The 23,141-nt window shown below is 40.1% G+C and overlaps 1 long non-coding RNA gene across 1 annotated transcript in view; it reads right to left on the bottom strand.

The window, feature by feature from the left end:
* LOC125691769 (uncharacterized) overlaps positions 1-23,141 on the bottom strand; it is a 226,102-nt gene that overhangs the window by 142,688 nt on the left and 60,273 nt on the right. Inside the window, exon 3 of the long non-coding RNA XR_007376240.1 lies at positions 10,369-10,507. This is a non-coding gene — a long non-coding RNA (uncharacterized LOC125691769). The remainder of the gene's footprint in view (positions 1-10,368; positions 10,508-23,141) is intronic.

The following is a 23,141-nucleotide window of genomic DNA, read 5'->3' as shown; positions in this document are numbered from 1 at the left end:
GACTTTGCATTTCTGACTAACGGTAAAAATGCTGTTTGCAAAACAGCCTGTGTTTCATAAATGGATTTAACAAAATATTCACAAATTACAGAATCACAGTGTTATTTCTTCAGAGGTACTGAGAAGCAGAACACAAGCAGACTTCTAGGAATGCATTTTGACAGATATCTCTAAGTTGAGGTGAATAAATTTTATTTCAGTAAGAAAATATAAATCTTTCTACTATTTGGCTCTGGTTCCTTTCATTAGATATAATGCTTCTGCCCCCTTTCTCAACATGTAAATAGTATTTATCCAACGACACATGATGTGTGGCCTAATTATCACTCTAATATTTTTTCAGGAAAAGAAAGTATAATTAGCAAGGAAATAAGAAACAAGGACTCCTGCCCTATGTATTTTTAAATTTTATTATTATTATTAAATCAGGTTCGGTAGTAATCACAGCGGTTGGAAATAAAGCGGTACTGATTTTTTGCCAGCTTTTAATAGATTTTGCAATTCATGAAATCTTTCACAACAACGATCTTAGAATTTTCTGGACACTTTTCTCCTCACACTGCTCCCTTCCCCAACTACTCTTAAGATCTTTTTGGTTCACTCAGAGAAAAAAAAAAATTGATTAAACAGTTTCATCAGAAATCAAGATAGACTATACTTTTTGTAAGGGAAACAATCTGACATAAGCATGCTGAGTATCTAATCCAAGCCAGCAAGAAAGAGAGTTTTTTTGATGGGCACAGAAGGTGATGCAAACATTCAGGTAGAAGCAGAAGTCAACGCAGAGGCAATAGCTTCAGTAGATTTAGAATCAGATCAAGGGTTTATATTGCTATTACAAGTATATGCACATTCCTTAAGGAATTCCTTAGCACTGCTCATGCTCACACACACACAAATATATATACATACATATATATATATACATATATGTATATTCCCGTTCATCCCTATCTGTAATCATCAATTATTTCAGTTTGGATTTCAGGTGAAAGAGCCTCAAAGTGAATTGCAAACGCAGTAGAAAAATTATGAGACTCTCCTAAAACTATGTATTGCCACCAGACTTAACAACTGAAACTCCAGACACTGCAGCTTTCCTCAGTACTGTCTCTAGGCTTCTTCCTTGTCTTACAGTTCATTTTAGTCTGAGTTTTGAGTCAATGACCAAAAACAAAACCAACCACAGTTCAAGGTTATATTACACGGTTCCATAACCACAACTTATCAGCATGCCTCATACTACTGTTCACTTTTGCACTGCTTTGACTGCTCCTTGACCAAATCTGAAGATTTGAGGAGACATTTCAACTGCTACAGATTGACCTCAGTAGTACAGAACCCACAGTAAGTTCAAATAGGTCAGAGGAGACACCTGGGGTTGAGCTGGTACAGCTGGATTCTTGTCCCAGAGGTGCCCCATGAACCAAACTTAAGCATTGCATGGAGTGCTGCCCCTCTCACCCCTACTACATCCTTAAGCCAACATTTTGCAATTTGTTTTTAAGCCACAGTGGAGGTTTGCACCCTTCCTTCCCACCAGTATGAAAACACAGCAACAAAGCTACCAAGATGAGGGCCTCATATTTTTCATCTGCCAAGTAACATTTTGCATCAACATTTTAGAGCTCTGTTGTAAGCATTTGTCACTGACAATAATTTACATGATGTTGACCATATCTGACTGAGCTTTTTGTTTTCTGAATTGGTAGAAGGCTTCCTCACTCATCCTGAGCATCACTTTCTTCCCTGAATAACATTGCCATCCTTATGTTAATGATTATTACAGCTAAGTAAAAATAATATGTCAGGCAGGAGATGAAGTTCCAGATAAGAAGTGCTAACTCCTGGCAGGAACAAGAATCACTTGTCACTAGCAGAAGTAGTGGGCTATTCCCTCTGTCTGGGGCTACTACAGGTTTACAAAGCAGTTCTGAAGTGATTTCATTTTTCATCAGGTGCCGCAATGGAACTCCTATTTCACAGATTTCTGAAGAAGAATAAAGCTGTAATTTTCTGCTTATGTTAAGTTTTACAGTATTTGGAATTTAATAGCGAACATGGTTAGTTTATTTTCAGGAATATTATTCCTTCATTTTTAAAAATCCTATGTGGGAAAAACAAACAAACAAAGAAAAACATAACAGTTTCCTTCTATTTTGACATCAAAAATTTTTCACATCTATCCAATGAGGTTTTCCCCACTTGTACAAGAATTAAAGTTCATTGCATCAATTAATCTCAAGGTCTGGGTCTGTTCTTAAGGCAATGAAGCTAATGCAATTCCTCTAGTACTAACCAAAAACACATGTAAGCATCCAATTGTTTCAGAAAGCAAAAATATCTTAGGTTTTGTTTCTGTTTTCACGTTTTGTGTTGTCTTTAAACATTAAATAAATATCTCAGCTTTGTCTGTCAAGAAATACCTGAATGACTTGCATGTCATTTGTCATACACTTTGTGGGCAAGCTCCATCTTTCTGAATTTGGTAAGCATAAATGTCTATGAGACTGGAGCATGTCTTGAAAACATCGATCTAATCATGCCCCCTAACAAATGCTTTTGCTGTCGAGTAAGAGAAGAAAAAAAATAGAAAAGAAAAAAGTGCTGTTTAAAATGTTTGATAATCTGACAAGGCCATAAGGCTTAATGGAATCAATGATTACACACAGATGGATGATTAACTCTCGAGGTTTAATGTTAAAAAAAAAGTGCTGGATTGCTACTTAATGGAATTACGCTGCCCATATGGAAAAGAACTATACCCTGACTATACCCAGAATTATAGAACAGGTGGTAGATCTGGGCAGGACTGTTTGGAATGCACAAAAGCATTCTGAACTTGTAAGTGCCAGAAAAAAAAAGAAAAAAAAAAAAAAGAAAAAAAGAAAAAAAAGTCTTCCAAACTGTGTTAACTTTTCAAGACTGAGAATTTTAAGTGGTGAAAATTAACAAAGTAATCCTCAAATTTTCTTGTTTTAAAGAACAATCTTAGCAGTAATTTTTGCCTGCATGCTGCAGCCCTGCAGCTGCTGAAAATATTCATGTATGGTTAAGGATCGTTATTCAACCTGCACATGACAGTAGGCCCTGATTTGAAGTCTTACATGAATGCGTGAATGCTGGGATCAATTATGTTATACCTACACATACACTTGCCCTGCTGCCTCTTTGAAAATCTCCAAAATGCAAACCAGCTCCAGCATGGTGGTTATGAACAGCATGATCCGCTGCCATCTGAGTACACTCTATTCTTCCCCATTCATTTCTTTCCTACGAATAAAGACTGCAAAGTCTGCTGCCATGGGACAATTTACTGTGGTATCACATGAGATAACATCTTTCTCAAAGGAATATTTTGAGTTGCAAATGAGATCTGGACGTGGAGTACTAGCCTCTAGAATGGAGACAGAAGAATTATGTGAGGAGCAAAGAGTAACATGCCAAGACCCACTCCAAAAGGAAATTTAGTACCTAAATATCCAGAGTCTTGCCAGACTAACTGAGCTTCACTGGTACATTTACATGACAAGCACATAATTCAAATGATGTAACTATCCAGAAGGACGTACTTTTCACTAAGAATAGCTTGCTTTAGTTGAAACAGTTTCCAAAATGACATCAACTAGATTGGGAAAGAAAATATTTTTAAGCAAAAACACAACTGTCCACACAACATTTCTGGGGAGGAAGCATTTCAGATTGACACCTCATTCTGGTAAACAGCTCCATATGAAAACACTTGGGCTTTGCAAGACCAGTTAGTAGTGAGTTTGGCAAAGACCCAAATTAGGCTTCGGACCTGACCTTCGAATTGGAGACCATCACAAGTAGGAGTTAGCTTAATTGATATTTGTGGTGTGACAATACTGCCCATGGCTGTTCCTGCTGCCCCTGAGCCCCATGCCAGCAGCAGGGTCAGCTGTAAGTCCCAGTGCAGATCCATCAGAGCCTGAAAGCTCAAACAGAGCTTATCTGGAATCAGTCTGCTCAACACAGTATGTTTCCATGCCTTTCACAGGGTTTCACAGATTCAAGCCAGTCTCAGAAAGGATTAGCTTCTGCTCATTCCTTCAACTGTAAAACACTACAGGGACAGTTGTCACAAATGACCACTCAGAACATACCAAGGGCTTTTTTGATATAATTTATTCATGTACTTCTGTAACCAAGGAAACAGAAAGGATTTTTTCTCGCACATAATGCTTGCTCCTAAGGTTGTGGTTTTGTTTCTTTCCTGTTGTTTTTTTTATTTTTTTTTTATCTGTACTGTCTAATACTTGTTGAAAACTGAATACCAAATTATATCCAAAGCATTTCAGCATTTCAAATGCTGAACCAGGACATGTGCTCTCAGCTCTCTCACTACTTCTGTCTCTAAGGCTCCCAGCACCAGGACTTCTCTCTCCTATCCTGCCTATATCAAGCATTTCAAGTACAAGCTCTTCCAGCAACTACTGCCCCTCATTTCATGTTGGTGCTGAGCATAAGAAAGTACCTGCCTCAAATAAGCTGTCAGTTTAACCCAAAGAAGAGAATGAAGAGATGAGATTGCTCAGGCACTGCCACTAACTGGGTGTCTGGTAATCACTGTCCAAGATATAGATTCATAGAATTAAGGTTGAAAACGACCTGTAAGATCATCTAGTCCAATCATCAACCCATCCCCACCATGTCCACTCAGTGCCACATCTCCATGGATCTTGAACCCTTCTAGAGATGGTGACTCTACCACCTCCCTGGGCAGCCTGTTTTAATGCCTCACCACTCTTTCTGAAAATAAATTCTTAATATCGAATCTGAACCTCCCCTGGCACAGCTCGAGGCTATTATGCCACCTGCCCATTAATGGCAACTGTACAAGTCATTTCAGAAGGGTGCTCTCTCTTTAAATGCAATTCTGCACAGCTGTAACAAAAAGATTCCAGCAAATTCAGAGAGAACACATCAGGAGAGTCCCAGCCTAACCATGCTTCTCATGCCAAGCAACATAACTTTGACCTACTGAACGGAATCAGCCCATGCCCCTTCTGCCCTAGCTGATCTTTTGTCAGAAGCTTCAGTAATGAAAAGCAGGTGTGGGTCAAATACCGAGGTAATTAGGTGTCAGAACAGAGATCAGCACTATCACTGAAGTCTGTCACATCCCCAGCAATATGGCCTGTAACACCTTCTCATTTTTACTATTTCTCCAACTGCAGAGTGGGGCTGAAATCCTGATCAGGAACTCTGCTCATTCCCTTCCTCTTCTCTGAGACCTTTGGGAAGGAGCACTTTGTTTCTGAGGTGAAACAAAGACCAGAGAGCTGAATGCCTTTCCTAGCACTCCATGCATCCTCCCATTCACAAAACAAAGCAAACCCATGGTGATGACAGCTACCAACTCTAGCAGCAGATGTACTACTGCCTAGGCTTAATTACTCCACTGCTGTGGAAAAACGGAAGAAAAACCAGTATGTACAGGAGAAACCAGGTGTCATAAGCAGAATTTGAGCTTGAAGTACCACAGTATTTAAACGTGCAAAATACAGACCAGTGGAGGCAGTAACTCATTTGTTTCTTACTATTCAGCAATTCTAGCAGCAGTTACTGGCAGCAGAATTACTGTACAATGTCATCCTTACAGAACATAGGGTACTCTCAAATTAAATTGATACTGCTTCTGCATTGCCATTAGGATGACTTATTTGTTTCTGATTAATTAGATTTCAGCCTCTTCCTTTTTGGCATTATATTTTCCTCCTGTTCACTCTATCTGGACAGTCTAGGTCTGTGCTGGCACAAATCAGACACTGTAATTCTGGATCAGAAATCTGTGGCTTTGACGAACCTGGCTTCTGGTTTCTGTCAATCTATTGCAAAGTGTCATGAGGCATTCAGACACAGAGTCACAGGCACACATACAATGCGAAATCTCTGCAAAAAAAAAAAAAAAAAAAAAAAAAAAAAAAAAAGGCAGCCCTGACAAGGTTGGCTTTTTTGGAACCAGACATAGGTGCCAACTAAAGGTCCTAGCAGCTTGTCTGCCAAAGCTTCAAAAGCTACGACAAACATTTGTCTCTTTGCTCATTTGAAGGCCTCGTCAACACCGGAGAGCTGGATTGCTAGAGAAAAAGGCTGGAAGTGAGGACCAAGCTCTACTCACACAAAGTACTGCTACTAAACCCCTGAAGCCAACAGAGTTAGAGCAGTCAAGAATGCGACCATCAGTGTTTCTGGCAAACTTGTCCAAGCTTACATTGCTGCTAAATTGCCATACTGACGTTGCTCTTACATAGCAAGAGAGAACAACTGAGGAATTAGAAATGCTGGAGTTTTAACCATTTAAGCAAGTGGAAAAACCGAGGTATTTCATATCGTTCCATGTAAAATTATATAATACTTTGAAATGGTGCTTTTTTTTTTTTGGCATACAATACATGGGGTCTCCACTGCGCAGATGGAAGAGCAGCTTATATTTAATAAAATAAAATTTGACATTCATGGCACATTATCATATACAGTCATACATTATGTATGATATAGACTTGGTATAGTTTACACACAGCCTAAACGTTTATTCTACAGATGGACAGGGAATTAGAGGGATACATAATCATCGACATTATAAAAATGCTCCAAATGTGTGCTTTTCCAAATACAAGTTAGTAGAAAATCAATTAGAAGTAGAAGACAAACTGTATTGTTTTTTTATGATTTTATTTTCACATGCTCCATTGAAAAACAATCCCAGGAAACTCAGGCTGTTCTAGACAAAACAGGAGTCACAAACTTTTAAATTTTGGGAGGAAAGATTCTACTTGCAGTATTTCCCAGCAACCTTCTTGATTTTTACCCGTGTTGACAGAGAAACAAAAGAGGACAGTTAGCACTGATCATTTCTTAAGCAAGCATATGCAAAAGAAAAGACTGAAGTCAGGGTGCTAAGCTACTGCTCGGATCACATAGTACTACCTGCTTCCACCCTTACCTACATTTTCAAAGAGTTCCTCCTCACACATTTGGGGAATATTTATTTAAAACGCCTGTTACTGTTGTGCCTGGAAGTTGAGCTTACCACACACTGCCCAAATACAAATTTATTGGTTTCCAACCATAGTTTGCAATAAAAAGCTAACTTTTTTTTTTTTTTTTTTTTTAAACATAAGAATATCTACCATTAGAAGTGCTTGAGGCAGAAACATATCTTCATGCATAGAAGCTGAAAACACTGGGCTACCTGGCTCTTTAGAAGCCATATGTCTACGTACAGCACTCAACTGAAAATTTTACAAAATATACATCTATTATTCTTTTCAAATACGCTGTTTATCTTAAATACACATCTATTCACATATATTTATTTGGATATGCATGTGATTTTTTTTAAATCACGCACATTGAAGAATGTACATTGACACTCTGAAGGGCAACTTATTGTGCAAAGCTTTCTGAACATGTCATACACAGAGCTCTTCATTCACATTCTCTCCACTAAGATAGACCACAGAATCAGCGTTCATAGACAAGAATCAGCTAGGGAATCTCACTGGTGACAGGATGAGGGGAAGTGGCCACAAGTTGTGCCAGAGTAAGTTTAGGTTGGATATCAGGAAAAACGTCTTTACAGAAAAGCTTATTAAGAACTGGAATAGGTTGCTCAGGGAGGTGTTTGAGTCACCATCCCTGGATGTGTTTAAAAACCATTTGGATGTGGTGCTCAGGGACATGATTGAGAGAAGGGTTGTTAGAGTCAGGGTAGTATGGTTAAGTTGTGGGTGGACTTGATGATCTTTGAGGTCTTTTCACTGGAATGATTCTATGATTCTATTTAGCCAAAGAAGCACAGTGCAACTTCTTAGTTCAAACTTCAGTTAGTTCTTACTAGTAAAGAGTAATTCTAACTATTGCTAAGCAATACAGCATTCTCAGAATAGAAAAGCCCTACGGTCACATGATGAATTCAAGATTAGTGTACAAATGCTGTGGGATCTTACAGAAGGCAACTCCCTCAGCTACTAAAAAGTCACCATAAAACCTTCAAATACTTCTCAAATATAAAAATTGTTGGCAGCAACAATAGAACCCCTCAGCTGAATTCCTGTGGGCAAATATTTTTGTCCCTCCAAATCCTGCTTAGTAATAGCAAGTCAGCAGTGGGCTCAAACACTAAGACATAGACTGAAACCTGCAGATACCCAGCAAAATTAGCAGCACTCACAGAGAGAGGTTCTTTTTGTTGTTTGGTTTTTTATTTTATGCCATAGAATCCTGTAGCAAGACATACAACTGAGTCAAGTATTGAGTAATAAAGAACTGGTGCTCATGGAGCAGTGTAACAACACCAGAAGCTACTTCTGCCAATGCTACCCCTGAATTCCAGCTCCAAGACTGTTAAAATGAATTCAGTAATAAAGAAGACAAAGTTACAGCAGCAATATTCAAGGTAATAGCTCTCCATAATGATTTGCCATGCAATTTTAGACTTAAAACTCAATATTAATTAAAATCACAAAAAAATTAAGCTGTTAAAACATACATCATAAACAAATGACTCTCAAGTAACTTAAAGCCTGGGAAATGATTAATAAACCTGAAGAGCTCACTAATAACAGCAAAAACAACAAGTAAAGTGATCACAGAATGACCACATAAGACTAACCACCACAAGAAACAAGGTGTGCAAGCAGGGACTACCACCCACTTGATCACAAACTGTATATATAGACCATATGCTCTTCTGAGTATCAATGCTGATTTTCTTCAATGGCATTTCCAAAAGATGCTTTTGTGAGTCACAGTAGCTAGGTAAATTTTTATTTATTTTTTATTTATTTAAATTTTAGCAAAAAAGGGAAGAAAACACTCATGGTTGGATTCAACTCCCAGTCCACAGATTGACATACGAATAACAAGATCCTGTCCAGACATCTCTTCCCATGACCTTAATTAGTGTTTATTGTCATGGTACCTCTGAACTGACATTTCCTTGAATTCCTTAAGTTCAATGCAAATTTCAAAACTAATTAATGAACAACATACAACATCAATTAATTAGAAATGTCCGCTGTCTAATATTTGCCTAGATATTGTCTAGCAGACACTGTAGAAGGAAAACACTTTTTCATGCAAGCACAGCATAGTAGCACCAAATATGTGCTTATGCTGTGGGATTGGAATAGCAAAGTTAATCATAACTTAACTCTGCAGTACTTAATAAAACCCACTGAGAAATAATGCAATTGAAACCAGACAGAGTAAGACATTAATACTGTGCATTTTAATCAATGTGAGAGAGATAATTATTATCTCTATGCAACTAGAAAAGCTAAAATGTTCTAATGGGGAAAAAAATAACATCTGTTTACTCTAATTTATTAAATGAGTGTTTTAAGACAATGTCAGCCCCTTAAAGCCTATAACAATTTTGGTCTTAAATGAAGATGCAAATTGATTAAATCCAAACATATTTTGCCACATACAAATAGTTGAATCAAAACATCATTTGACAAGTAATAACACCTGCTGCCATACATAATGAAGAAAACCAAAAAATATTTTCCAATTCCTGAATTTGGAGATAGAAGAATCATCAGTGGGTTTCCACTATTCGAAGTTTAAGAAAGCCACTACACTCTCTTTTTTTTTTTTTTTTTTTTCTTCCAGGAATCCTAAACCCTGGTTCATTTACCTACATCTCAGTGCAGGAAACTGAAGCCAAACATCCCTTGATGGCACTCTTGTAGTGCTGAGGAATTCCTATCCTTTGTGATTTGCACGTCTGCTCACTGTATTTTTAACAGCTCGATTCAAGCCTCTGGGGGGGCTGACAGTGCACTAGGTGTTTAGCAGGGTAATAAAATACTGCTTTCCTTTCCCCACTGAGATGTTATTTTAGTTGCTGACTAAACTGTTTTTCCCCTTTTTACTAAGATCTGTTGCAATACAGTGAGGGTACAGTACAGCTTCCTGGGGGATATCTCAAGTTCCAGTGCAAACAGAAGCATCCTTCATTTCCAGTTCGCATGATACACCATGAAGATAATCAAGACTGAGCCTTATAATTAAGGTCTATAAGTCTGAGTTTATTCCCTACCTACTCTTCGTGATTGCACCCACTTACATCTTCCTTCTTCATCTGTAGAAATAAGGAAAAGACTTACCTCCTTATGTGATTTGCCCACAGCAGTCAAGAAAATATTGTGTGTTTTGTTGGGATTTTTTTCTCCCAAGTAGCTTTGGCAGAGAGAAGCCCTTTGATGTCTTGCCCTCGTAGCCTGCTACATGTGTAAACACAGGTTTCTGTACTGCAGAATATTTAAACTCTAGAAGCAGTAGATACAAGGAGCTGGAGAAACACCTGAGAGCACCACAATCAGGTAAACTCACCTTGGAGAAGGCAGCAGACCATCCAGGAATGTAGTGCAGGTCCCCTGGTGTGAACTCGCGTATTCTGTCCAAAGCACCACAAATGCCTTTTCAACCAAATCTGCTTTTCTGGCAAACTTCTGGGATTCTCAGTGTTTTTCTGAAACCAATAATAAAATGTTAAAATGCTTTCAAATACCAGAATATTCATCCTACTGTTTTGTGCAGCGTACTCAAAAATTTACATTTAAGTAACACTTACGTTACTTACTGTCAGAACAAAATTATGGTGACCTACGTATAAAAGCCCTTATATATTTTCCCTTTTGCTATCATTGCTGATTATTCTTTTCTCTCTATAAGTAATCACCTATGTGTATCTATTTTATTAATGTTTAAGACACACGTTACATAGCATTCATTATGAACTAAATGCCTAAATTATTTTGCCTTTATTCTGAAGGGTTTACAGGTCTTACTGGGAGTATATAGACTACTCATAAGAACATCTCCAATGAGGACTAAAACCCCATTGACTTAGCCCAGCAGCTCTGCTTCTATTCTTGAAGAAAACTGAGAAACCAAAGCAGAGGGCTCCAGCTAGTACATGATCAGACAATAATCCCAGCAGAATTATGCCCATCATTTAGGAGGCAACGATGGTGATGGGTTGACGGTTGGACTAGGTGATCTTAGCGGGCTTTTCCAACCTTAATGATTCGATTTCATAAAGTCTAGAGATGAGAACTCATATCTATCAGATTATACCAGATCCAGATTTCATTTATACTTGGTCTCTGTCATGATCCAAATGACATCACAAAGCACAAGTCCCACTCACGTGGGCCACACATTACTCCCTTCTCAAGGCAAGAGAATATCTGACCTCCAGAGCTGACAGAATCCCAAGCACCCCTATTAAAACTTCTTTATCCTGGCTAATGGAGGAAAATAACTTCTCTGGGAAGCACAAGGTTGTGCAGCAAGACTTTTTTCCCTCCTGTAAATAGTCGAGGACTCCTGACTTGCATGAGATCAGACCTTACTCCTTAGTCTTCTCCCACCTCATTCACCTGACAACCTCCTCCACAACAGACATCTTATCAGACGTGACTGATTGCTGTAATCTGTACTCTGGGCAGCCATTAAGCAAATTACCTGAATCATTGCAAGGATTAGTCTCATTAACACATGATTAGCATCAAATTAAAATAATGAGTGTTTAACTTCTGATGTCTTCCAGTTGTTTGAACAGCTTGATCAGCCTCACCAGGCTGGCAGGGAGGTGGTGGGTGTCAAAGAGTCAGCAAGAATAAAAGGAAGAGCAAGAAAAAGGTAGGTTGTACCAACGAGACAGAGTACAGCTGACTTGCAGAACAAAGCACAGCCACTCTCAGAGCAAGCTCGGAAAGTTCCCTGCTAGCAAAGAGCAGAGGCAGCCCTCAGCTTGCACTCTGTTTAATGTGACACTGGCTCAGCTCTTCAGAAGCAATGTGTCACTGCTAATAGTGTGTCACCTGCCTCTCCACCCATAGCTGTGGCTTTCTGAAGGCACTTACAGTGACAGCAAGACATATTAAGCAGCAGGGGTGCCAGTGCCTGTGATTTCAAGGCAGCCACTAAAACAATAGGCTGGGGTGAGCTGATAGGTTCATTCTGGGATGCTTCTTGGCTACTGGCAGGCTGTATTTTTAAAATAAACCTAAAGCTCAGCAAAGCTAGAACAGCCCTCAGTTTGTACCACCTTGGGCTCAATTCTTAGGCACACTCCAAGCACTGCTCTCATCAGCTCCTGTTCTGTGAACTGCAGGTCTCCAAAGCCCACATCTCCTCCTCCAGGGACTGCAGCTCTGACTGCACAGGTTGATACTATAAATTGGAGTAGTTGGGGTGTTCACTAACACATCTCCTCTTCCCTGGCTCATTAACTGTTTCCTGCTTTGCAAAACCTTGGTATAGCTGCGTGCGCTCCCTACAAGAGAAGAGCCTAACCAGCAGAGGCTAACTAGACATCCATTTTTTGCTGCCTGTCCACACTCTCAGGAGCCCCAGTCACCAGTCAGCCTGCATACATTACTAGCTATGAAACAGCTACAGGCAGGAGAACACAAGCCTCACCTTGCCCACCAGCCAGGATGCAGCCACAAGCAGCAAAGGTCTTGAAGAAATCTCTTCCTTGCCATTTGAGATAGGCTGTGAAATTGTTTCCCAGCTAAAGATTTTCAAATGGAAGTGCAAGATTGCCTCCAGAGTGGCAATCTTCCTTTAGCAGTTTTACGGCAGTAAATATTTAGAAGACAAGTTTTTACCCAAAATGAATTGCTTGTACTTCTCCCCTCCTGCAGCTGGTAGTGGAGCAGAGCCTCTTCCAAGTCTCAATTCTCTCTAACCTGCTGCAGCTTATCTGGTTTCCTCTGTGCACAGATTTATCTAAATTCCTGCTGCTTCTGATTCTCCTGCCTGTCTGTAGAGCTGAAAATGAAGTCTTGCTTTTGCTTGCCTTCAAAACCTCCCCTGAGACATTCTGGGCTGTTTCCAGTTCAGCTCATTCACATCAGTGACAGGCTGAAGCTCTCCCTCCGGTACATTCTCCCATACCTCTAAAGGTGGTGCGAAATCTGAATATGCAGAACTACAGGATCTGAACCTGAATCTATGCTCAAAGAAACGTTTCTCTCTCAACGAAGGAATTGACAGAACATGTGCAGCAGCCAATGTTTAAGCCTCAACATCTTGGTTATTTATTCTTTGAAATGCCACAAACCATAAGTACATATTATAGACAAATCACTTGTCAAAACTCTTTCTTAATTTAATTAAAGCCATTTTTTATTCATAGAAGTGCAAAGAAGCAACTTAAACAGATAACATTTTTCACACTTGCATAAAATGAAAATAGCCAAACTGAATTTTGGCAAAGTATGTAACAACAAAAGATGCAAGCAAAGACTATATATGTGCCAACTTTCATCTCTGCTGAGACGTTAGTTAGTACTGAGTTAAACTCACAGTCTTCTAGTTGAATTTCTTATGGACTCCTGACCACACAGACAGTAAGAACACACCTAAGGTTCCCACACTGTGGCCTTCAAGTCCTTTCAAACAACAAAAATGAGGCAAAGGGACAGAAGAATTTCCTTCCCTTGCTGTAAGACTATGAACACAGACAATTTTTGCTAACAAAATAATGCAACATCTTAATTCTAAAGGCAGGACAAGGGGAATTCTGGGTCTCACATACCACCCAACAAGATTTTTTTCTTGCTCAAATCCCAACATGAACAATTTAATGCAAATTAGCAGGCATCACTACTGTCCATCCAAAGTAAAAAAAAAAAACCAGCCGAATTCAGTTAGCTTTGTTTCCACCTGCTCAAGTAAACAGCAATCATTCATCAATTTACCTTCAAAGTTAAAGTTTGCTGTTGTGCAATCCCTTACAGTGTTCAGAGATTTCATGATTTAAGCGATACACTCAGACTCCATCTGCTGCATATTATTGACCATATTATGTAAACTACGTTTTAGCAATTCACACTCGCTTGATTCTGCGGTACCTGTGGGTGCCAAACATATGTTTCCTATTCTACTTGCCTCTCCTGGGCCATATGCAATCCACTCGAACCATCAGCTTTCTTATATATGCTACTTGCTGGTTGGTAGGCTTTTTTAACAAACAAATCAAACTGTGCCAAGTGTACGAACCGATTCGAGCAGAAGATTTTGTGGTATTAAATCAGCTCTTCTGACTTACCCCAAGTGCAATCAGAAGCCCCATGCTGATCTAAAGGCAAAACTGGGAAGTCAGCATGCCCCAAAACCAACAGGACTTGAAGCGTGTGGTGTTAGGAAACAAGATATTGCTTTGTTGCTAGGCAAAACTTCAGGCTTTTTTTTTTTTTTTCTTCTCATCATTTTGGAAAAGCCTCTGCTCCCTTCTTGAGGGGCAGAGCTGAATTTCATATTGTCACTAATGCAAAATTAGAATGACAGCATGCAGACCTGCTTCTTATTCCAAGGCATGTCTCCAGCCTGTTCCCTTTTGGAAGTAACACTATGTACTTACAAAGTATTTCACAAGGAAAAAAAACCAATCGCTCCACTGCTGCAGCAAGATGATGTCAGGGGCTTTGCTTTTGTTTTTTACAGTTTGCACTGGAAGAAGGAATAAAAAGACGGAAACTTCAGCAGATTCCATGTGCAAAATAAACAGTTTTAAGTGAATGAGAAAATGAGTCCAGCCCATTAATGGGAAAAGGGAACGGCTGTCTAGAAGCCCATCAATTTGTTGGTCTTCCTCTCAAATATCTGTCACTGTTGAATATACACTGGGATACATTGCTCTTTTGTTCAAAACTCTGGTATTTTATATCATCGAGAGAGAGTTCAAATGCTCAAACAGATCAACAGCAATCTCCTGATAACACTAAAGCCTGAGACAACATGCATGTACTCCTAGCGTGTAAAAGAAGACACAGCATTGCCATTTAGAGCGAACAATTGATCCTTAAAGACCTCAATTTCATTCCCAGGGCAGCAGACATTGAGAAGAGTCAAGAAGGTGACATGACGTTCAGGAACAGTATTACTTTGTTCACAAGCACTGCAGGAACCTCTGCCTGGACTGATGCACTGGCAAAAACCGATACACAAGAAGATACCCTATTTATCCCCACTGAAAATGAGCTTGCAACCTATAGAGAGTAAGGCATCTCCTAAGGCTGCTACCTGCTTTAGCAAATACTGACTCACTTATCCCAAAGCACTCTTATCAATCCAAATTCTACACAGTTGCTTCACCAAAGCAGCAATTCATTGCTGATCTGTCTTCAGTGATTGTAGACATCCCAGACATCTAGTGTGCCTGTGCTAGCACAAAGGGACAGGAACACTGACTTCCCAATAACAACAAATTATTTCTTACTTCTGTTCACCTAGGCTTCAGGAGCAGGGAATCGAATAACTGGAAAGGGTGTGTTTACTGTACAGTTCCAGTCGCATCCTCAATAATTAAACCGATAACTCAGTCTAAGTATTTGTAATTTCCTAAAATGGCATTTGTTAGTGATGCATCTGGATCTCAATAACCATTACCTTCTGCTACCTACAGGTAGAGATAATTATCCACAAGTAAACGATTACCTACGCTATAAATTACCTTCAAAAATTTGGGCTGGGTTTTTGCCAATCACCATTCCAATTAATTAACCAAAATTGACTAGCTGGCGTTAGACCAAGTATTTCCTCATCAGTATTCAATGCCAGTGCCTACAGAATGAAGGAGGACAAAAAGAGAAATCCTACGAAGATTAGAATGCTGAAAGCAAGACAAACAATTTCTAACTGTCGAGGCATCTACAGAGAACGCTTGCTGATTTTGCATGTGATGTTACAGAAGTACGGCTGAGCACGTTCAGGCTAGATGGTCACCATCAGCACACCTAGAGCCACAGTCAACACAGAACAGGGTCATCAGCAGCAGCAGGAACTCAGAAAGCCGGTGCATTGTAGTATTGGGCACATTTCCAAGAGCTGTCACAGCAAACTGTGGACATGATCAAATTCATATCACAACGTACTACCAAAAAAAAAAAAAAAAAAAAAAAAAAAAGCAGTATCATCACTATGCTTGAGCAATGCTTCAAAAGGAATTCTTGATTTCTTCTGCTTTCAAGGAGTTAGTTTAATACGCCCAGAAAACTTTTAGTTTTCAATAGGAAGTGCAGCAGAATTTCACCCCCTCAAGAATAAGGCTCTAAACTCACAGTCCTATATGTCTTTAGAACAACAATTTTGTTTTTAAATATTTTATGTCCATATACACAAAACATTAATTTTTGTTTCCAAATGAATAATCACTATATCCTGTCCCATGCAGAGTCTTTTCACATGTTAGCATGACCTACGAACATTCATGACGGCAGAGATTGCCAACATGAATAATGATATTAACTCCTTGAACAGGCACTACCATTGGCTCAGAACCATAGGGATGGATACCCAGTGAATGCTTCTGATAGAAAAATGCACCTGCAAATAGGTCATCAAGTGAAATTAACAGCAAATTTCCCCCACTGGGTACATGCTTAGTATCAGGACCTGTTAAATCAGCACTCTGGTGCTGACTCTGTAGGTCGCTCCAAAAGTAATGCTTTTTATTTATTCCCATGGAAATGATAGCACATACAAAGAGCACAGTAACACTACTTGATAGAGCAAATACTCAGCTACAAAACACTTTTTTTTTCAATGTAGCCACCACATTTTGCTATGCATTTTCAGTGATGAACAAGAGCCTGCACTTGTGAATATCTGCACCAGTGGAGGTGACCTATAGTTTCACAGTTGCTCTAATAGCATCATTGCTAGGAAAACACCCATGCAACATCGATTCAAGTAGATGGAAATCAGAAGGTGCCAAATCAGGACTGTACAGTGGGTGTGGCAGGACAGCACAACAAAGACTGGAAATGTGCTTTATGATCTTCTAACAGGACCTATTGTTAATGTGCTGCAAGACAAAGGTTCTTCTCTTCTCTGGCCTGACTCAAGAAGCTTGAACCTTCAGCTTAGTCAGCATTACAGTGTAGAAGTCAGAGTTCATGGTTTGTTCAGGTTCCTTCTATCCCGGAAGACAGTGCATATCGCTTTACCCACTGAGGGTTGTGTCTTGAACGTTTTCTTCAATGGGAGAATTCACATCACTACTTCATGGACTACCATTTTGACTCCATCCCATAGAAGTGACACCACATCTTGTCACCAGCAATTATGTGATACAGGAAACTGTCACCTTCAGCCTCATATTTGTTCAATAGGTCCTGACAAACTTGTGTATGGTGTTTTTTGCTCCTGTGTGAGCATTCACGGGAATCTAATGGTGCAAACTTTGTGATATTCCAGCGTTGTTGCCATTGTTTCCAATGCAGTGAGGCTCACATTTAGCTCTGCACACAGTTCCCTGGTTATGACCTGCCAATTTGTGGGGATGAGCTGACCAAGCCACTCATTATTTTGTGGTGTAATAGCTGTGCATGGCTGTCCAGAATGTGACTTGTCTTTCGTGTTGCTGTCATAATTGCTGAAACACACCACACTGCGTCACTGTGCTCACATCCACTGTTTGGTCTCCATAAACTTTCAGCAAGTGTGAACAAATGTCAATGGGTTGCTTTTTTTCTACATAGAGGAATTCAGTGACACACCCTTGGCCTTCATGCACCCTTCCATGTCAGACACCACTTTGTCAGACTGTCCCTCTGCTGCCATCTGTCACACAGCAACAAAAATGTAAAAGGTGGTGGAAACATTCAGCCTCTACTGCCATAACACCAACATCTACCTCTGATGTCACGGGCCAAATAATGAAATAGAAGGCATTACTTTCAGAATATCTCTTGTAGAACAAAAGGTATCATAAACATATATTTGGTCTATGGTGTAACAAATCAATCTTTATGTTTAAACCAAGCTAAGCTTAGTCAAGTATGTATCTCCATACAACCAGCATGCCTTCTCAGAATGACATGATGTAATTGCGAGAACTACCTAACAGCTCAACATACTTTCCTTGCGAACACTTGGGCCATTTCCTATGAAAGCCAACATTGTAGGTCTGGTCAAGGAAGATCATACAAACCATAGAAGGAAGGTCTCCAGCTACAGGGAAAAAAGGAAGTGGATGTACAGATGGCTTCCAGTTCACTGTGCTGTACTGGTCTTCAGCTTACAAGTAGGTCTTAGCTCAGCCTTACAGCTGCAGGCATTCTGAAAGAACCTTCTGATCCAGGACTCATGCACTGACTTCATACTAGAGCCCTGAACAAATACTACTGAAGCAACATTGCTCAGCAAAATGAACCCTTTAAGAGCACAGAATTTAAGCTAGATTGTTGAAATACTTTTCAACTCAAAACAAGTGTTCTTTCTCAAACAGAAGGGTACATTTAGTTGAAATAGGATATACATTTACTAGTGATTTGAGTACCAGTTCTTACAAAAGGTAGAGCATCTCACAGACCGTAAGAGACATATAACAAAATAAGTGTTGACAAAAGCAGTCATCAGCAGCCAGTATGGACTGCTCTGGAGAACTCATCACAGAACCTACTTCAAACCAAACAATCAGCAAAGAAAAATCACTAATAAGGATAATCTAGTGCCTTCCACTTCACCTCAAATATCATTTTAAAGACACTTTTCCAGTGTCACCTCCAGTTATTGATTTATTAAAAAGCAACGATATTTCATCGTATAAAATAAGATTTTTATTTATTTATGCAGGCCTGTCAGTGTCGATAAAATAGTGTGGATGCTAGATATTACTTGCCTTCCATATAATTAACTGAAAGACTAGACCTCTGCAGACAGAAGCACTTAACAGAATTCTGACCAGGCAAAGAAGATAATGAACACAGTGGGTGAGTGGTGCATTTCTCTGTCCTATGGCTTACACAGAACAGACCTATCCCTCCCCAAAGCTGTTCCAGTTCAGTTCCAGTGGAGCCAGATGGAACATGCAAGGGAAAAAAGCCTATCATCAGCCAGCAACTTGCCAACGTCATCACATCAAGGGTGTCGGAGAGAATGTCAGATGTTTGCACTGAGCCCACCAAGCTGCTAAAGCAGGCTTCTAGGAACAGATGCAGGTGCACGTTTCCCAACCAGGTACAAACAGTGCACAGCTGTACAAACTAGTGACGGATATGGAAAATCTGGATTTCGAGCTGCATTTATGTACGTGTGACAGAGAAGACATCCTGCTTCTCACAGGGTTATTCTCATCTACAGTTCATTCAAATATTTGTTAATGAACAGTAAATCTTCAGAGTAGTTAGAGTTGCTGTATTTAATGTGCTGCGTGCATTTCATCAACATGATTCAAAACTCACTCTCTGTTATGAGAAAAATCCATGTCAGCCTGAAAGAAAAATGTATTCAACTTCTGCAGAGGTTTTGGCAGCACAACCTAGATTCAGACTTTCTGAAGAATTCAAGACCACTTTTGCTTGTGCAAGACTATGTGGAATTCCACATGTGGGGCATGTTCCAAAGTCACGTGGCAGCAGAAGCTCCTGGTGAAGCACAGCACTTTGCCAAATCGGCCTCTCTCAGAAGACAAGGGAGTGGATTATAGGCCAGATGTGCTGTGAAAGAGAAATCAGGGAGCAACTCCAGGTACCTGGCAGATTCTGGAATAACTCACTAAAGAAGAGCATGAGAAACATTTACATCATCATTCTGAAAGGGTCCTACAGAATTCTGGGTACCATCCTATGTGCTGAGCTTTGCCCATGTTGCTCACCTGGCCCTTACCTTTTGGCATTGACAGACAATTCTCTTTTTGATGTAGATGAATCCAAATTACAACTCCTGGCATATTTGCACAGCCACTGATGAGCTTTTTTTTTTTTTTTGGTTTTTTTTTTTTTTTAAAGAAAGCAAAGTGGAAAAGCTAAAGGTCAGAGTGCTCTTTAGCAATCCGCTGGAAACAGGTGGTCCAGACTGTTCGAAACTACCTCCTTTCCAATAAGCAAACCAAAATAATATAAAAAAAGGATAAAGCGTTTTCATCACTTGGATCTAGATTGTTATTCTCTTCTTTCTAAACTTCAATGGCAGGAACTTACTAAACTGCATCTTTGATCTACTTTTTTCAATAGAAGAACTGTCACAATCACCAAATTCCCCTCTAAATAACTCACATTACTGCTGCAGCAGAACTAAAGTCTGATTCCATGATGCACCACCAGATCACAGCACCTGAAATAAACCTCAACAAGAAAGGAGAACTTGGAACCAATGGCTCAGCCCTGCAAAATCCCTTTTCCTAGGCTCCCAATGCTGCATTTGTGCCAGGCTGGCCGGGTGGCATCTGACCAAAGTCACAGGGGACCATGTGCAGACGGAGTCCCATCAGAAGCATCCTGCTGCCTCGTGACAACCCAGCACTGTGCTAACTTCACTCTTCAGTTATTCTCAAGGTCGTTTCTTGTTTGTTTCACCATCCATTGTGTTTGCAGTTTGACAGGTCTCCTAATCCTCAGGCTGCTTGCTTAACTTTAAATTAGTTCCCAGTAAAGCAGGGTTTGTTCCTCGCAGGAAAAAAAGCATTGTTTTTAACACACTTGTAACTGATGCTGCCGGTCCTTGGGGAGGTTCAAAGGACCTCAAAGGCAATAGTTCTCTGCCCAGGAGCAAAGAAGCCATTACAGCTTGTACTAGAAGATTTAATAGGTGTCATAATTTATCATGTAAACCGAAAAGTGTTTCTTAATTAAGTGCGTACGTTAATGAATTTTTTAATTTGATCCCTGTAAGTACCTTGCTATACTAATTGCAATATTCTACACATTAGTCATCCGCTGTTGCCCTTGGCTATTTTCTACCCTGAGAGGGAGAGATAGAGGTTTTCAGTTAAAGTTCATTTAACTCTTTCCACCCAACAAATTAAATTTCCTGTTATTCACACCACAGAGTGACAGCTGTACGTCAGTCCCAAGGCACTTGAAGGAAAGCATTTCCATACACATCAGTTTGGGTCTCAGCATGGTCTCCCACACAGAGAGGAAAAGACACATGAGGATGTAATCCACAGGAAAAAATGACACTTTCCCAGAAGACAAGGGATTTTCTCCCGACACAGAGGACAGAAGACTAGAGAAATATTGCAAGATGACGGGCATCCCTAGCCCAATTTCAAATGCAGTGTTTGGGGTTCATTTCCTTACCAGCAGCCTTCAGTGACAAACATTTCACAGCCCACAGATTGTCCCACATCTCAACATGTGCTTGGGTGAGGTCTCAGCTTTTCAGTAGCTTTTCGCTTGCACCAAAAACGTAAGAGATGAAGAGGGTGGGAAACTTGCCACTGCACTTCCAGACAGCAGAAGGGAAGTGAAAGAGAACCTGAAGGTACAGCATGTTGCTTGTTCTCTTCATAAGCTAACTAGTTTAGGAATTGAGTCTCCAGTTTATCTAGACAGCTGCATGTTGATGTAGTTGACAGTGAAGATGCACATCTCAGAAATCCACACCAGAGCTAGTTTCTGATACCTGAATAGATTAAGAAGTTTTATAAGCCTCTGATGTATTATAGACTACAAATTCATCTCTTCTTTCTGCTATGATAATGCTGTTTGTCAGTTGGAAGAGACACCACTATCTGAAAACTCCCAGTCTCTGAGGATACAGACAATAAAGTAGTCAGCCTGCCTTAAGATGGGGTTTGGACAATGGAAAACAAGATGGTTGCGCACATGACCAGACATGATGCTGCTGCAGATCAAGCCACCCACCTTCCCTCATAGCTGTATTTTTTCAAACACTTTAACTTGATCCTGCTTCTGGAATTTGAATAAAGGACTTCAAAAAAGAATTTGAATAAAGGTTTTAAAGAGCTGTGGAGTTGTGGCACTGAGGGACATGTGGGCATGGTGGGGATGAGTTTGTGGTTGGACTATCTGATCTGAGTTAACTGCTCTGAGCTTAATGACTCTATGATTTCAAAATCTGAACCCAGAAGCAACTCTAAGGGAGAGTTTTACATTTTTAATGTTCTTTGAAAAAATACCCCATTTTCTGTCCTGTTTGCCCACAGAAAATTATACTGTGTGGATAACGAAAACCCTTCAATTCCCAGCATTTGCTTCTGTGGCACAGGTGAAACAGACACAGCAGTCACCTGCTGAAGTATGTCAGCCCTCAGTCAGCATCCCCAGCGTGATGACAAGAAACATACGGCTTCTCTTCCTGTATGTTTTTCAGCTGGCCTATCAGATGGCATTCACAATGAAGTCTTCATCACACATAAAATGCTCTCCAGAGCCAAGAGGTTTGAACCCTGGGAGGTTCTGGGCTATAAATGAGAAGGAACAGCATTTACAACTTCCGCTGTTATGACAGCATGCATTTCCTGCTGCTACACAACCACGTCCCCAATTACACACAGGCCAACATACTATAATAAGATACAAGGCATACATTACATATTTACAGTATGCAGCCATCCCTCTACTGATATCCTTAGCTTTGCCTATGCAATGCAACATTGGCCTTTTATGCATACGAGTAAAAACTTGCATAGTAAGGAAAAAAACAATTCCAACTTTCTAAAAGCTGAAAATTTGCAGAAACACCTTTTGTGTGCAGCCACATAAGATAAGCCACATAAGATAATTGGGCTCTCAAAGCCCTGGGAAATTTAATATGAATTAAGAGCTTAACTTCACTATGCCCAGTCCACCAAAGACACAGGACTGCTCCCATGACTGGATGTCTGAATGTGACCTGCAGCACTAAAAGGGATGCTGGCTATTGTTTCATCTCACATGCTCCCCAGCCTACAGCTCAGCATTCCAGCCCTGCTTCACCTGCTGTCAGCCTCACCTGACCCATTCTATATTAAGATTCTGCAGCACCTGCTCCAGCCAGTGACTTGGAATTAAAGCTGCCTCTAAACACCAAATCAGCACAGAGTGCTGCAGCTGTTTCCCCCCCCCCCCCCCCCCCCTACTTCTCTGGGCACATTATGGGTTTGCTTTTGCTCAAGTTCTCCTGACAAGCTTACACATGCAATTAAGTGGATTACACAGAATATGTTTAAATAGCCTAGGAACTTCTTAGGCCAAGGCAGCTTTGTATAGCAGCACTGCATATCATTCATTTCCCCACTTGTAAGCAGAGCTTATGAAATTAATAGCAGCACAGCATCGCACACTCCAAGGAAGTGAGACTCTTTCTATGGGTGGCTGTCACCTGCTTTTCAACAGATTTCAAACAGCCTTGCCTACAGC

This window comes from Lagopus muta, chromosome 4 (genome assembly GCF_023343835.1).
Source record: "Lagopus muta isolate bLagMut1 chromosome 4, bLagMut1 primary, whole genome shotgun sequence".
NCBI lineage: Eukaryota > Metazoa > Chordata > Aves > Galliformes > Phasianidae > Lagopus > Lagopus muta.
Note: the sequence above shows the minus strand (reverse complement) of the source record. Positions and strands in the feature narration are given on the sequence as shown.